Below are 17,841 nucleotides of genomic sequence, written 5' to 3'. Positions count from 1 at the left end.
ACAGCTTTAAATTTGTCTGTGTCTCCCTCCCCTTTCTTGTTTCACAGCTCTTTGGTTCATTTTTCTTCTCTTCTTTACACAATTTTCAATCCCCTATTGGAAACTGCAAGAAAAAAACAAAAATTGCAGGCCCAGAGCTTCCACACACCTCTGTAACTCAGAGTAGTCTTAGTGTCTGCACCAGTGTTCTTCAACTATAAATCATACATGCTAACACTTACACACATTGCAAAATGGGATTTGCTGAGCCAGGTAGGAAGGCATGTATAAAAATTAACTCCTTGATATTAGCATGTCTCTTCCCAGATGGCTACTGGACCCCACACATCTGTATGGCTCTAGGGCTCCATGCCTATTTATCTGTTTGAACGTCCACACTTTTATCTACTTGCCACTTTAAATGTTATTGTATTTGCCTATACTGATGTCTTAGTTAGGGTCTCTACTGTTCAGATAAAATAACATGGTCATAAACAAAACTTAAGTAAAAAGGGTTTATTTGGCTTACGCTTGTACATGACATCACTGAAGGAAATTGGGGAAGGAACTCAAGACAGGAACGTGGAGTCAGAAACTAAAGCAGAAATCATGGAGAAATACTGCTTACTGGATTGTCTACATGGTATTTTCAGATCTCTTTTTTTTATATATATATATATACTCAGGACACCTTGTCCAGGGATGGAATTGCCTACAATGATCTGGACCCTCCCATGTACTGTGTAGCTTTTGCTACCCCACTAAGCTCCAGGTGGACTGTGTTACCAGCCCCCACCCAGAGAATACTGGATCTGCAGATGAAAAACACAGACACACACATGTTGCTAAATTTCAACCTGCCTTATTGAATCAGTTGCTGGGCTCTCTAAGCCTTCCTTGGCTAGTGTGCCCTTCCCAATACTATTAGCTCAGCACCTCTCAACCTGCCCTCAGAATCAGTTGCTCAGTTACCATTAGTTCCTGTTCAACATCTTAACCTCCTGCCTGGAGAAGTGGCCTATGGCCATTCTACCTGAGATCTCACATGGTGCCAACTTCTTTTCCTCCAAAGCATGACAACAACTCTTCTGCTTTCTCCCCTGAGTCTGCTAGCTTGCCTGCAGGAACCTGGAAGTTCCACCTCTTTCCTTCCACCCAGCAATTAGCCCCTGGCATCTTTACTGATAGATCAAGAACCAATCAGGGAACAGGCCTTTAGCATCAGAACCATTCTTTATATTCCGACATCAATCATTGATCAAAACAATGCCCTACAGGTATGCTGATAATCCAATCAATTGAAGTTGCCTCTTCCCAATTGATTCAAACTGTGTCAAACTGACATAAACACTAGCAAGAACAGGAATCATCCTATTTTTTTCTTTCTGTGAATATTCTACTTTTTCTACAAATGAATGAAAATCTCATATATACCAAAAAATATTTTATATTACTTTATGATTATGGATTAGGCATGAAATCCATCCCCTCCCCTTCAAAGGCACATATTTGAAGACTTGGTTCTCAATGTAAACAATGTTCAGGGTGCAGCTATGGAGAAGCAGAGGAGAGAGGGTGTCCTGACTCTATGAATGGATTAATATACCAATGCTTTCATAATTTTATGACATTATTGGGAGGTGATGGAAATATTTAGACATGGACATTGGTCAGTGTAGTTATGATTTTGATATATGAATCTTGTTCCTGTCTTTTCTTACCTGTGACTCTCTGCTTTCTAGCTACCATGGGGTAACACACACTACCACTGGCACAAACTGGCATGAACTTTACTGACTAAGCCATCTCCTCAGTCCCTATATAATTTTAAAGGAAGATCTACAAATGACCATCAAGAATATAGAACAAAATGTTTAACATTAGACTAAATCAAAATCCATACTAAATATCATATTTCATAATTATCATTATAAAAAAACAAAAATAAGGTGCACAGAAAGGGAACTCTTGAATAATTTGCAGGAATGTACATTAGCACAATTAATATGAAAAAGAATTTATATATTTTTAGAGGGTTAAAAATAGAACTACTGTGTTATCTGGCAACCCTGCTACTATGTATATATTAAAAGAAAATTAAACAAGGATGCTGAGGAAACATGCATTCCCTTGTTAATTACCTCACTATTCACAATAGCCAAGAAATAGAAACAAATAAACAAACAACTATGTGTCCATGAACTGTGAACAAAACACCAGGGCTTCTTCCTCCTATCTCACTGTAACCCACTGTAACCTAGAAAATAACCTTCCTACACTCCTCTTTCTCCTCTGATTTCACTAGTGTGTAGTAACAACCATTCTATTCTCTATTTCTATGAGATTGTCTTTTTCTTTTTACATTACACATGAGTGCGATCATGTGGAGCTTGCTGCCCTCTTGCCCTCTTCCTTTTGCCCTCCTCCTCCTCCTCCTCTTCCTGCTCCTCCTCCTCCTCCTCCTTCTTCTTCTTCGACAGGGTTTCTCTGTATAGTCCAGCTTGTCCTGGAACTAACTCTGTAGGCCAGTCTGGCCTTGAACTCACTCTGAAGACCAGGCTGGCCTCGAACTCAGAAATCTGCCTGCCTCTGCCTCTTAAGTGATGGGATTAAAGGCATGTGCCACCACTGCCCAGCTTGCTTGCCTTTTTATGATTGTTTTATTTCTTTTTTAATATTTTCTGTCATAAATTAATTATTTTATTTATTTACACCTCAATTTCTGATCCTCCCATTTCACCTTTTCAGAGTTCTTCCCCTTCTCCTGTCCCCTTCACCTCTGGGAGGGTGCCCTTCCCATACTCTCCCATACTGGGGCATCAACTCTCCACAGGATTAAGCACACCTTCTCCCACTGAGGCCAGATAAGCCAGTCCTTTGATACATATGTGCCTGGGCCTCAGACCAGCCTGTGTTTGCTCTTTGGTTGGCATCTCAGTCTCTGGGAGCTTTTAGGGGTCCAGGTTAGTTGACACTGTTGGTCTTCCTATAGGGTTGCTATCCCCTTCAGTCCCTTCAATCCATCCTCTAACTTCTATAGGGGTCCCTGACCTCCATCAATTGTTTGCCTGTGAGTACCTGCATCTGTCTCAGTCAGCTGCTGGTAGAGCATCTCAGAAGACAGCATTGCTAGGCCTGTGTCTGCAGTCACAACATAGAATCAGTAATAGTGTCAGAGCTTGGTGCGCGTCCATGGGATGGATCCTTAGTTGGGTCAGTCACTGGTCAGCTATTCCTTCAGTCTCTGCTCCTTTTTTTGTCCCTGCATTTCTTTTAGACAGGAGCAATTTTGGGTGGGAAATTTTATAGGTGGGTGTGTATACTTATCCCTCCACTGGGCCCTGTCTATCTACTGGAGGTAGTCTCTTCAAGTTCCATATCCTTACTGTTGGGCATTTTAGCTAAGGTCACCAATACTGAGTCCTGGTATGCTCCCCAATATCAAGTCTCTGGGACTTTCCAGAGGTTCCCCTTGCTCCCCATGCCCCACTCCTGGCAGATGCACATTTGTTTTAATTCTCCTGGTCCTCTGGTCTCTCATGTCCCCCTTTTCCACTCCCTTTTCCCTCCTCTACCAGAGTGTCATTATACACTAATGAAATAAGAGGTGAAAGAGGGGTGTAGAAAGGTTATTTTCTAGATAGTGAGTTAGAAGAAAGAAGTCTTGGTATTTTATTGCTCAGTGTCAGGGAATGGGACTACTGCTCAAAGAAAATACACTGTATATACATGCGAACAAATGGAGATAAACTTGAATGTTTTTATCACGAAGAAGCCATGTTTGTAAAGATGTTTGTTTGCCTTAGTATGAATATCACACCACCTATGTACGTATTGAAATGTCAAATTACAACATAACTGTACATTTTAAGTATTAGTTAAAAATTAAAAAAATAGAAACCAAATAAACACTTGGTTTTAGTACTTCTTTTTACTGTTGTTATTTCTTGGTATGTTTAGTTGCCTCCTTTAGACTTCTCTTAATGAGTATAGGAGATTAAGAGATATAAAGAAAAAGCTTGACATCTCTAACATTTCTATAGAAAATATATTTTTGAACATTTCCCATACCCCTTCATTTTCACCAAGAACCTTTTGTCATTAATGTTGGCATTTAAAAAAATTCTAAACATTAAGGAAAAATAAAATATTTGAGCCACATCTTACTTCAAAAATATGTGTGTGTGTGATTCCATCCTTAACTTTGCTTAGTTCTTTTTAAATTGTATTTTAAATTTTCATATATATATGTGTACTGTATTTACACAATTTATCTACCTCCTGAGCTGCGGTCATCTCATCCTTTTCAAATCTATGCATATAACTCTGTGCTTTGGGGGCTGACCACTCAGGGTCAGATACCTGATTAAGGGCTTCATCCCTATTGAAGACTGATTCTCTTTCTTAGAAGTCACTAATTGCTTCCAGCTCTTCATGGTGTACCACAATACTCCCCAGGTCCACATTGTTATGTGTACTAATGTTGTTGTCCCTGTACTGGTTTTGTTGTTGTTGTTATTGTTTTCTTTACATATTGTTGAGACTTCATGAGTATAACTTTTTTGTGATATACAGAATTGACAATTTTACAACAGACTTTTGGTTCCTCTGGCTCTTAGAATCATTGTGTCTTCACTTCTGAGATGTTACCCGAGTCATGGGTACAGGAATTGTCTTGCAGATATATCAAATGGGGTTGGGTATTATTTCCTGTATTTTGACCAGCTGTATGTCTTTACGATAGGATTCATTGTTACAGAAGTGAGCTTCTTTAAAGAGGACTGATATTTACATTTATCTGACTGGACTCAACACAGTGTAAACATCCTGGGTAAGGCCTGTAGGTTGAATAATGTGATATAATGATAAACTAGGTGATCTGACTAGACTGAGCTTGTGAATAGGATGTGCAACACTGAATGCACCTGAGGATTGTGAAACACCCTGGTTTAGCTCTTTACAATTATTACATTAAAAACAAAACAAAACCAAACCTGAATGGGGCTGAGGATGGAGCTCAGTTAGCTTGACTAGCATTCATCAGGATCTGGATTTGATGTCAGTAGGTCATAAGCCAAGCATGGTAGTACATGGCTATGGTCCAAGCACTTCAAAGCTGGAAGCATGGGGGCCAGAAGTTTAAGGTTATCCTTAGATTGTAAATTCAAGGATACCTTGAGCTACAAGAGGCTCTGTCAAAAATAAATAAATAAATACACAGTATAAATGAATGAAGCAAATAGTGACATTGGCATGGAATTCTAGAGTGCAAAAATTACACAGCACAGACATTCTTTAAATATACCTTACTTGGTTGCTATTTATCATCAAACAAACCCAAATGTTTGTAGTGTATGAATACTTTAAAATAAACTAGTATCTGACAACAGAATTCAGTCAATAGTTTGCCAACATCTCTTTGTTTCTCATGTACATTTATCTACTGTTACATCTTTTTCAATGAATGAGACAGATCTGAGAACATTCAATAAAAGAAAGCAAAAATTACCAGGTTTGGGCTTCCCTTCACAGTCAGAGTGATTCCGTTAAGTCTGCCAGCAGGGGATTTTGTGTATTAATACCCCACCTAGAAGAGCTGACATGTTGAAAATGAGATTAACACTTCCCTGTTTTACATTAACTAAGGCTAAAGTGTCATTTGCCTTATCAGGAGAAAATATTCAATGCTGAACTGATAGCATTGAGAACAAGGTATGGTTTTAAGAAAAATGTTAAAATATAAAGTAGCCTGTTTGCTGTAGTGGTAGTGATTCTTTGAAGATAAACACCCAGTACAGATAAGAGCCAAAATAATCAAGATGACTCATAAGCTTAGTATAAACATGTGGAAAACATCAACTTATTTCCAAGCCAATGCTAACCATCAGAGTAAACAACTTGTCAGTCCTTTAAATGATTTAGGAGTAGCATAAGAATCCACTGTGTCAAGGACATTGATTCCAAGGTATTTGTTGCCAATTCCAGAGCAGCCTAGAGACAAAGGGGAATAGAAAATGATTTATTATTCACTCAAATACAAGGGAGCACTTCTTAATTCTCTAACTTCACGATCTATCTTGATATGATTTTTCTAAGGTGCATATTTAGATGGAAATATATTAAAATTTTTTAATATAAGAAACCCTGAAAATTACCATCAAATCTAGGTTGAAATACAGTTGCATATGTAGGCCAAGAGTGGGTTTCTTAGGCCAAGGAGGCTAGGACATTGGCCTCACTCAATAGCATCACTAGATGGGTCTAGGTGTTGGCAGAGGGGCCAGAATAAAGTAAATATGTTCTTTGTGTTCCATGGCTCTGGTATGGATGAAAACAGCCATATCCAGTGTAAAACTCCCAATCCAATACATTACTGAAGAGAGGCATATAGAAAGAAGAGAGCTGTTCTGTGAGGATTTGGATATATTTCCCTAAAGAATACACAGGCAACATGTTTACAGATGAGGTAGGAAATGGTAGACTGAGCTTTCTAAGTAGAATGGATAGATACACTACTTTTGGTGTCATGGAAATGTGGTACATCATGGTTAGCCAGGCATCTGACATGTGTCAATAGCAATGATGTTGTTACAGAAATGACTGTAGGGTATCCACATTTTGAGAAAACAGTATGTCTACTGAAATTGTAGGTAGTAGACTAGCCAGCTGTTTTGTTGTTGTTGTTTGGTTGGTTTTCATTGAAACAAAGAAGTAAATGTAAAAAGCAGGGTTTGTTTTGGCTCAAATTTTGAAGGCTCTGGTCCATGTTCTATTTTCTCTGCTACTTTGGGCCTAGTAAAAGTATGTGGTGAAAGAAAGGGGAATCTTCTGGCTTGGATGGGGAAAGAGAAAGAAGGAGGAGGAAGCTATGGTCCTCATGATTCCCTCTGAAGACTTAAGACCTCCCCATATCAGTCTCACCTTTTACAGGATCTATTACTGCCAGTAGTGGCCACACTGAGGGACAGTCCAGATTCCAGATTATAGCAAGTGATAAGATAAAGATATGCAACCCAGATTTTATTTTGCTTGCTAAGTGCCTACTATTCAAATATTAAAAATAAAACATACCCATGGCTATTGTTTCTTTTTATATCAGAGCTTCTAATCAGTCTATCTTTTAGAGTCTCAGTGAAAAGGAAGAAAGGTGGCAAGGGATTAAAAACACATATGTTTTTTTTTTTTTTTTCAGGAATCCCTGACAGGTGAAGTTGAAACTCCACTCTTAGGTGCTTTCATTTATTGTTCCCAGGTGACACCGGACAGATGTTAAGATAGCACAAAGTATTGCAACTTAAAGTCTCTCTAAAAGAGGCTGCAGAAGGTCCTGTGTGCAGAAAAGATAATAATAGCAGTGATAACCATAACAGAAGAGTGCAGGGCGGGGTGGAGTACTGAATCCTGATAAATTGGGATGAGGTGGGGGGGCGGGGCGGGGGAGGTAGTCATGACCTTTGAAGATGTGCCAGGAGAATTTGTGAGTGATGCAAAGTAAGTACCACTGGGCGAAGAGGCAGGATGTTTGAGCACATCCGGGGAGTTCCCAAGGATGAAGGAGAGCATGCTTTGCGTCATCAGGATCACAGAGACTCAAATCCTCCCAGGAAGTCATGTCTTTTTGTACTAGATGTTTTGAAGATGTATTGGGGTGGGGATTGTTGGGGGGGGGGGCAGTGAAAGGGGAGGGGAACATCACTGAGAAAAATTCAACAGTCTGAAAGGAGGGTAAGATTACGAAGATAAATGTTTACCTCGAAGCTGTATTGTGTCTCTTGAAATGACGCGGGTTTTGAATAGTGCTGCCTGTGTACTGTGGAATGCGGGCATTGTGAACAAATTGACTGTCTCAGATGATTTGACACATTTTGATTTCTACTTAGGAAAATATCTGTTAATCCTATTAGAAAGAGAAGGAGAGGTCCTGAGCAGAAAGGCAAAGGATCAAGCTCCTTCCTGTCTTGCACAGGTTCTCCCCACGCCAAGGCAGTAAAACCTCTGCTATTTTCGAAAGACCTCATACCTCATCGCTGACCTGCTTGGCACTACATCAAAATCCCTTCTCCTCCCAATCGCTTGCCTGGCAGTAGCGTAAACTGAGACAGGACTGGATGGCTGTCCTATCAGTGGCAAACTACAAGAGAAAACAAATCTTATTCTATGCCTTTTCTCTTAACATATTTTTCCTTTCTTCCATCCTTCTCTCTTTTCCTGTCTTGTCTGTGTGCTTCACTGTTTGCTAATATCCAACCACAGGCCATTTTTTTTTTTTTTGTGCTTGGCAGAGGAAGCAATTTTATTGTTCGGTAACTCCAGGGGGGGATATGGTGTCTATGATGTTGTCTAGGCCCAACCTCCCCCAGGAAGGTTAACTAACTCCATCGTACTCTCAAAGGAGAAAGGATGCCAACCACACACACACACCTACCAGACATCCTCTCTATATAGAGAAAGCATATCTGTTGCTACCCAGAAGTACTATTTATCCTCACAATGGTGATATCTCTGTGTTGCTGTTCAATTTTGGGGACCAGGAGAAGTTATCTAAATCTGAATCTACAGAGTCCAAATTATGGATGAGGAAAAAGGGAAGACTTTTTCCTCTCTAACCTCTTTCTGTGTTCTGGAGTAGCATGTAAGTCTGATCAAAGGCCCACTCATCTGTCTCAAGAGCCAGTGCTGGAGCCCAGCATGCACCTAGAAATATGCACTCACAATCCTAGAAAATTGTGTTCATTAAACTCCACCGACAGGTCCTCACCCAGAATCTGCTCTGCGCCAAAGCAGCATCCTGCTGCTAATCCCTCTTTATAGATCAGATTGTAAAATAAAGAGGGTGGGGCTGAGGTGCAGGGAAGTCTGCACACTTGTTTGGAGAAGAAAAAAAGAGGGAAACAGAGTGATTTCTTGTTCTCTCCTTTATGTGCTGAGTTGCCCGGACTGACCAGACCACGGAAAGAGACACAGGGCTTTTTAGTGTTCACAGTATTTTTCCCCTCCACAGGGTAAGTGCTACATGCAACATGGGAATTTCCAGTAAGATCCCATAAATGTCTTTCAAACAGTGGCATATTGTCATTTCTGTATTGCTCCTCCCTTTGTGTGCTAAGGAGGAGATAATCACACTCGCAGCTGACATTATTGAGTGCTTACTAGGTGCCAAGCAGGTGGTGCACTACTTATGTAATGCCATTTCACTCTCTAAGATCCCTGGCATTAGATGTGGGAGCTGGTGAAGCTGCAGTTTAGAAAGGTGAAGAAAGTTGATCAAGTAAGTAGCAAGGCTGGGATTTGAACCAGAAGCTTTCAAAAATCTCACACTTAACTTTTTTTTTTCCTATAATTTCCTCTATAAATAGTTCCATTGAGAGTATGTTTTTTGGTTTTCATTTAAGATTTTAGTGACTGTTCCTTAATAATAGTTCTGCCATTATCTGAATCATTACAATTTTCTGCAATCAAACCGTAGGGTTTCTTGGAGACAGGGCCAGTGTCTCTCTTACCTTTGCATACTCCTGCAGTTCCGAAAACAAAGCATGCCCAGAATGGGAGCTAAACAATTATTTGTTGAAATGCACTTTAGGTTATATCTGTATCTAAATAAAGCCCTAAACAAGTTTACTTCCCCGGCAAAGGCTTTTCTCTCATTTACAGCCATTGCCTTCTTGTCTTGTTTTCCAAAGGTTGATTTTGAACCGGAGGGACACTGCAGTCCTCTTGTCACTTAGCGTGATTTGAAAGTGAGAGTCTGTGTAGTGCTTTCGCCTGCCCTCAGCAATCAGGCCTCACACTCACGAGGCTCTGATTGTAGGAGTTGCCTTATTTGCATTGATGAGGATGAGCCAGCTGCTAGAGCATACAGAACTGCACCTGACACAATCACTGAGTTCAGGATTAGCAAGGGGAATCAGGAATCCACTGAGCTGCACGGCAATCTAAGCCCCACATTACACTCACTCATGCAAAATGACCCAAATTTGCAACGAGCACAATTAGCAATCCAAAGATGCATGTTAATTTGTGGTCTAATATTTTCTTCACGTCCCGAAATTAAAAATAATAAATATACTCTTTTCTTGATGAGTCTGGGCAGAAAAACAATTCAGAGGGTTGTAGGAAATGTGCAAAGCCAGGCAAATGTATATTTCTTTGGGTAACTGGTCACCCTGCCAAAGTTTGTCATTTAATAGCTTTGTAGTGACATCGTTTCCCTTTGAATCAGTAGGCAGCAATGAGGTTAACATAACATATGAGGATAACAATAAATACAACAACAGCTGTAATATATAGAAAAGAAGATCATAAACTTTAAAAAAATGATTTGAAATTTTATATTAGATATTGGTATTTTTTGAGGCTATGTTTGGGTTCCTTGTGACCGTAGATATAGACAGGTATTTCAGAGTCCTGAAGGTACAAGCAATTGTGCAAGGTTTTTATTAAAAAGATTGTGTAAATCAAAGCAAACATTATCACGCCCTGGGCTGTGTTTTCATGTGTTGACAGTCTATAGGTATTGAAATGCTCACCTACACTTTAGTGGGGGGAAAGCCCCAACATTTTATAAAAATTCAATAAATGATCATTCAAAGCAAAAGGATGCAGTTCAAAAGCTAAACCTCCCATTGGAGAACAGAAAATTTAATGAGCTTTTAATGGAATGCAATGCTCAGAGTAGTAAATTATTTGTTAGTTGACGATGCAATCAGCATGCTGATTAAGGTTGCTTGGTTTTTTACTAAACATTAACTGAATGAAAACGGGTAGTCCTTGTTCTGCTTGGGGGCTTTAAGGAAGCAAATGGACTTTCAGAACAGAGATTGTCAATAAAGGTGAGTGCACTCCAGGTGTCATTTGAATATGATGATAAAATACTGGTGATAAATATTTAAAAGCATTTTAAATCCACAATGTTCGCCTAGTGTATTGTGGACTCTGTTTAAAGAAACAGTGGGCCTTGGCAGGCCTAACAGTCCTATCTCTCTCTAAAAAGAAATATCCAGATTTGCTTTTTTTGATTGCAAAAGAAAACAAGCGTGGTGTGCTTTGAAAATATAAAGAAACATAGACTCAGAGACTAGGAAATGCTTGGGAGTTTGGAATGTAAACCTAGAAAGGGAGAGAGAGAGAGAGAGAGAGAGAGAGAGAGAGAGAGAGAGAGAGAGAGAGAGAGAGAATGAAAGAGGGAGATCAAAACAAAGAAAAATATTCCTGTAGGAAATAAAAGAAAATATGTGCTTGTCTGGCTAGATTGAGATAAAAATTTAATTAAGCAGTTTCAATTTTCAATTTTCTGATATTTTAAAATTATTGCTATTAGAATATTTATAATCTTAAATTTGTAAAACATAGCATTCTAGGGGCAGGAGCAGTGTGAGGCTGGCATTTTATTCTGATTTATTGGGTCTGGAGGTTTACAAAAGAACAAGACCAAAACCAGAAAAGGAATTGTGGAATTTTTGGCTATTTCTTTAAGATTATTAATAAACAATTGGGTAAAATTACATCTTTTACTATATTTTAGCAAGTCTGAATATTAGTCATGAATTGTTAGCAGCACGCTTTTTGTTATTGAATCTGTTTAAATCAGTCGGTTGATTTTTCTTCTAAAACAAGGGCTCTTTTGTTTGTTTTCTTCCTGCCAATTGAAGAATCGTGGGCTTGTAGGTTAATTTTCTTCGAATAGCTACAAAGTTCTTTTTCTATAAATCCCAATTAGTTTCATCATTGGTGATTCTCTGGCAATGATCAGGTACCCTTAAAACCCGATAAATAACCACCTCTCACTTTTAGCTATTCCTGTTTATGACCCAAGAGGTTAAAAGCCTTTGACTGGCATTTGACTTCTGACCTCATATAAATGTTATCTTATCAGTCCCTGCTTGTTAAGTTGTATTGAGTGCTTGTCCCCTGATGGCTTTTAGATAAAGGGTTTTGTGTGTGTGTGTGTGTGTGTGTGTGTGTGTTTAAATATTTTTCCTATAGGAACTAAACCAACCAGGGACATTGTTCTGTACCCTGTGCTCTCTAGTAGCTGCTAGGAATGTACTAGAAAACTCCAATTATATTTTTATATATTCCCTACATTATTTTAAATTTGGATTTATGGGTGGGATTTTATGATTAAAATACATATTTATTATAATTAGTGGTAGTAATTCCTAGTGATCATAATCCTTCAGCATATTTGTCAAGAAGCTGCACAGCTTCCTATTTTCTCCTCAAAAAGAAAAAAAAAGAAAGGAAAAACAAAAAAATTAGCTTTGCATTTTGTACCAGCATGAGATGAGTAGAGAGATAATTTATGGAAATCTTGTCTCCACAGACTTCAGAAGTCTGCTTAATGAGAGAGTCATCAGTAAGATATATCTAAAAAAAAAAAAAAGAAAAGAAAAAAGAAAAAAGAAAGAAAGGAAGAAAGAAAGAAAGAAAGAAAGAAAGAAAGAAAGAAAGAAAGAGAAAGAAACCAAAAAACAAAGGGGCCATGAAGAGTGTTTTGCTAACCTTCGAGAAAAGGTGACCAGACTGTCCTTTCCCTCCATCCTGGAAATTAAGGCAGTACTGGGCCTTTGGTTTCTTTTGTAATTGTGTGTGTTGTTCAGACATTCAAGTATACGTGTGTGTGTGTGTGTGTGTGTGTGAGTCTAGTCACTGTGCCCGAATCTAGTGTGTTTGAATGCTTGCATTTTAATCTCTCTATACCTCCATGGCACTGAGAGGATTCTGCAGGCAGACATTGGTGCCTCAGACAGGCTGCTTCATTTGCTAATGATCTACAGTGTGCTTCCCAAACAAACTATTACATTAATTTCCATGTGGGAAACAGGCAGTGAGGAGGAAAATGGAGGGGCAGCCATCTTGGAGTCAGCCTGCCTTTCAGACTCATTCTTTCTTCTGCTAAGGCTCAGTAGTTGGAATATTATTTTTATTTTTAATTGGCCCTCAAATTAAAGCAAGAGGCATATCCAAAACACCTTTGTGTTTCTGTTTGGAGTAGAAAGAAAGTCGTAACATCTTTGGACTTTAAATAATAATTACACTATAGACAAACCATACCTATTATTCTCTTCCATTCTAAATAAATATACATATAAATGAAGCATATGCCACAGCTTGTAAGAGACCTGCACAGAACCTGTTCAGGAAAACAAATGTCTATTTGGACCATTCATTTGCTGCTTTGTAAAGGATTAATATTCCAGTGAAGTTGTCTGCACTGCCTCCTCTCCTGTCTGCCTTTTCTCCCCAAATATAACTCTTACATATGTGCACACAAACACATAGGCTCAGACACACTCACCACAGTGATCTGGCAACTTTGAAACTTCCCTAAAAACATGAATTCACTTCCTCTCAGATCATAGATATTTAGTTAGCACAAAGAAAAGGACCAGTGTTGTAAATTGTCTGTTTCTTTCCGTGTGTGTGGATTGCTGCTGAGGCTCTGTGGACCCACACTGCTTTCTTCCTGCCCATTTTTTTTTTTTTTTTGATAGTAAAACACAGGTTTGATGCAATTTGTCCCAACTTCTCATTTCAACCATTGCTTTTCTCCAAGTGGACAGAGTTTAAGATCTGTAAAAGCATCGAACAGAGAAAAAACACAGACGGGGAGAAACAAAGTAACTCCCCAAAGTGGATCTGGCATTCCTGACACCCAAGTCTCAAATCTTTTCTCTGCAGTTTGAACACAAAAGCACTTCCTGCCCTGTTTTGATGTGTTAAGGAGAGAGGGCACGTGCAGTTGGTGACATAGGAATTTGGAAAGCACAGGGCGAGCATTTCTCCTTTGAATGTCCAGCATTTGTCAGCAGCAGGTAGACACCCTGCAGTTTAATTTTGATTTAGCATTTTTTTTTAATTGAAAAGGAATAATATTTGAGTTGAAGCAATTGTATCACGTCCACTAAACTTTTCTTGATCAATATCGCGGTCTTTTACTCTCTGACGATAGGAGTGCAAGTTTGCTCCATGTCCCTCTGAGAAGGTCAGGAACAAGTTATTTTCCAATTCTGACATTTGACTGAAGAAACTGTGAACTTTTACTCTTTAATGTTTGTGACCTGAACTAATTCTCTCAAACAATATTACCTGCAGATTTTTAAAACTGAAGAAAGGGTTTAAACAATAATAATAATAATCTAAAAATACCTTAAACTTTATTGACCAAAGTCTCTAAGTTAAATCCCAGGGTTCTTTTCAAATTGACTTTGTATACTGATTTTTTTTTGTATAAAATAACATTTGAATGTATAGCTATATAATTTCTAAGCTGATGGAAGATACAGAACTTTTCATATTGTTCTATAATTTATGTTTTACTGTATTGTCCTAAGTCTTCGTTATCTTAGGAAGAAAAAAGTGTTTGTTTATATTAGTTGCTATAGCAACAGTAGTTAGAAATTGTAGTTGGAAGAGGATGAGGAGTCTTCAGGCCTTCAGCTCTTTTGCTGGATAGATCTCTTTCTCTGAGATCTCTGAGAGTGTCTTCAATTTATTGCTCACATGTCCTCATGTTTAGCAACTTACTGTGAGAATGTATTAAGAGATATAACTCATCTAATTTTTTCCTCATTTGTTGCCTCAGAAATCAGAGTTGTCCTATTTGGAGAATGCAGAGAGATATTATGGACCTTTTAATGTTTCAACAATAAAGTCAAGGACATGAAGTTAGAAATAATCTCCCAAAATGTTAAGGGCCCGGTTGCTGCTGCTATTTCTCTGTGCAGACTGATGGAGATGGGTGCCCAATGGCCTTTGCTCTGTCACTGCTTTTGTGGCTTCTTTATTTTTATAAATTGGTTATACCATTTCCCACTAGATCACTTGATTTGGCCATACTTTCCCTAGTACATTTTCATTGTTGCTCTCAGAACTTATTTGAGGTTTGGGCTGGTGGTGTTTTTCCTTATTTTCAAAGCTTTGGGATTCAGATGTGAAGAACTAAGACAGTTCTCTGGACATGCTCACAGATTCCACCCAAGATCATAAGGCATGCCTTTACCCTTTTGGGAAAATAAAAAAATGTACAGGCTTCTGATACTGAGGGCACAGCCTGGACATACACCTTGTCCTCTTCCTCTTGGCCTCTTCTGCCCTGAAGAATGAATATATTCATCCATAAGGTTGCCGCTTCAAAGTGACCAGTGAGATGTTAACAGGTCAGCTGGCTGTCCTGTTGGACAGAGGGTCCATAAATCAGAGAAGGGTTGGTATGGTTGAAAGACGAAGGTAGTCCAGCCTGAGGGAAGCCCCTGTAAATCTCTCCAGGAGCTTTGTTCTTGGTAGGGGTAGGGGTGGGGGTTGGAGTTGGGGTAGTCATGGCTGTGGCTGTTATTAATGCCCTGGCCCTCCTGCAGTGGGTGCTAACTTCTTGTGCATGAGAGCTGCCTCCACCCTTCCCAAACATCGGCTGCTTGAAAAGTCAAGCACGGCTGAGCTCTGATTTTCATTTAATAGTCAAAACCAAGATGCATTTGGGCTATGATGATAGGACAGCTCCCTTGAAAAGATTATTTGAACTACAAAGGCATTCATTTAGGGCTAGCGATGTTGCAAAAGGGCCTGCTAGAAATTAGCAGCCTGTCCTGGTATTTGGAGAGCAAGAGTGACAACTTACTGGAAGTTCTCAAGGAATCATTTATATTTCACACTCCACTAGGCAGCTGATTTGAGATTGTCTGTTAGCATAACAAAGGCTCTGAGCCTGTGAACTTCAGAAACCTTTCGACCTCTTAGCTGCTGGCATGAATAGCCCCCAGTCCTGCCTATAGAGATCTCCCAAAGCTCCCCTGTTCGTGGCTAAATTGTTAATCAGGGTAATTTAATATAGTTTTCAATATGCCTCATCTCTTATTGGGAAAGGTATTCACAGCTTCCCTACCCCTGGAAAAAAAAAGTTCTTTTATTCAAGTGTGAGAGGGGCAGCTGCAGACAGACCCCCGTCTCTTACTTCGCCCTCCCCCCCATCTCACTCCTTCTTCCCAGCGTTCTGAGTAGCAGCCACAGGGAAAGGCCAGAAAGAGAACTGGGTTGACATTCCCTTTGCATGCACTCCACCCTGAACCTGAAACTCAGGGCTATTTATGCTTGAAGATAACTAAACAAGAACCCCAAGCACAGTCATAACTAAAACCTCAGAGTGAATACACACACACACACACACACACACACACACACACACACACACACCCTGTTCTCCACCTCCCTTTTACCCACCCTTTCCCCTCCCCCTTCGTCCCTAGCTCAGCTGCTGTTCTGGCCCCAACAAAATGCACCAGACCCCAAGGCCTGCTCATTTTCATTTTGTTGGAGGCAGAGGCAGCCTGCCCACTCCTTTGCAGAGCTACTCTGTCCTGTCCCCTGTATCTCCTCTCAGTGTGGCTCCCGTGCAGCACCAATTCACATGCACATTACTTAACTGAGGAGCAGGAGCACAAATATATTCATTTTAATCCAGTTAAGACCTAAGAGGTCTCATAGGATATTATTCAATAGTTTGAAAACCAAGTATAAAACTCAGATTTTGCTACAGCGTTTCATCTCAGAGAGGCCTACAGTATGCCTTTCTTTTGCTTCCCACCAGTGTGCTCAAGAAATACAGTGAATAATAAAACAATTATAAGCAAAGAACCAGCTGCAGGTGGATATTCTGTTAAAATATTGCATTGTTGACTCTGTTAATTACCATACTTCTAGTGCCCATGCACAAATTCAGAATGAGAATTTTATAAGATGAAAGAAAAAAAAATATGAAGTCACTAATTGTGTTTCTTTTTTAAATAAAATTAAAAACAATGCTATATCTCTAAATCACTCAGTTACTCTTTCGCTTCCATGTGAGAATTTTAGGCCATTTCTAAACTGTATTTTGTTATTTCTGAGCTACTGTAACTGTAGTTTTCTATGGGGTTGTTGCTCTGTCTTTTTGTGTGCTGAGGCCTTGTGTCTTGAGGTACTTCTTGCCTGTGTCAGGCTTTGGTGGATATGTTTGCCTCTTGGCCCCCTGAGGTAGGATACATCCAGTATCTAGATCCCAAAGTATTTTCTTTGATATCTCTTTAGGTTAGGGTGGTTCCTGACGGGGTTGCGGGGGGGACTTACTTCACTTACTTGAGTTCCTAATTTGGTATCACCAAAGTGCTAGAAAGCAGGGAGATAAATCTCTTTATTGCATCAGGGAAGGGTTATTCAAGCCCCCAAAACAAAAAAACAAATCCAGACCATTCTCAGGAGCACATACCACTCAAGAGTCCAGCTTCTTTCCTAAGTTCATTTTTCTGGGTATTAAAAAACGGCTATAAAAATGGGCTTCTTAATTAATGTAAACATCTTAACAGTGTCCATAGATAACAAAATAATTGCACACTGTTAGATTATGAACAATCCTCAAATCTGTATTTTCCTTGAGGCAGGAATCTGACAGTTTTAATTTCAGTGTTGTAGAAGTTTTTACATTATAAACATTTTTAATCAATAATCTATGCATTATTCATTTTAATGATGTGTATTTTATTTTATTCTTTAAGTAATGATTTTCATTTTTCTTGATGTCTTAAGCTAGAATATTTTAAAATATAAATTGATAGCTATTACAAACAAGTAGATAGAAGTTACTGATTTCTCTTTTAAAAATCCAAAGACACAAAATCATTCATTCACAAGTTCACAGAAATGTAACTTTCATGAGCTGTATATAGAGAAAAAAATACAGTGGATTTAAACTCAAGAAAAAAAAACCCATACACAATTGATATTTTCAATGCTTTTGCTTAACCCTGTTTTCATTAGCCTTTTCCTCATCAGAATTTATGATCCATATCCTTCTCTATACTTCCACAGCTCTGATTTCTGTTAAATTTTGTA

General features: G+C 39.0%; 1 long non-coding RNA gene across 1 annotated transcript in view; it reads left to right on the top strand.

Moving 5' to 3' along the window:
- The first annotated feature begins 10,684 nt into the window (after nucleotides 1-10,684).
- The window catches only part of LOC114614452, a 38,606-nt gene continuing 31,449 nt past the window's right edge, over nucleotides 10,685-17,841 (top strand). The window contains exon 1 of the long non-coding RNA XR_003710334.1: nucleotides 10,685-10,808. This is a non-coding gene — a long non-coding RNA (uncharacterized LOC114614452). The remainder of the gene's footprint in view (nucleotides 10,809-17,841) is intronic.

The sequence above is a fragment of the Grammomys surdaster genome, unplaced genomic scaffold, assembly GCF_004785775.1.
Source record: "Grammomys surdaster isolate TR1022 unplaced genomic scaffold, NIH_TR_1.0 126391, whole genome shotgun sequence".
Taxonomy (NCBI): domain Eukaryota; kingdom Metazoa; phylum Chordata; class Mammalia; order Rodentia; family Muridae; genus Grammomys; species Grammomys surdaster.
The sequence above is the reverse complement of the archived record's forward strand: the minus strand, read 5'-3'. Positions and strand labels throughout refer to the sequence as shown.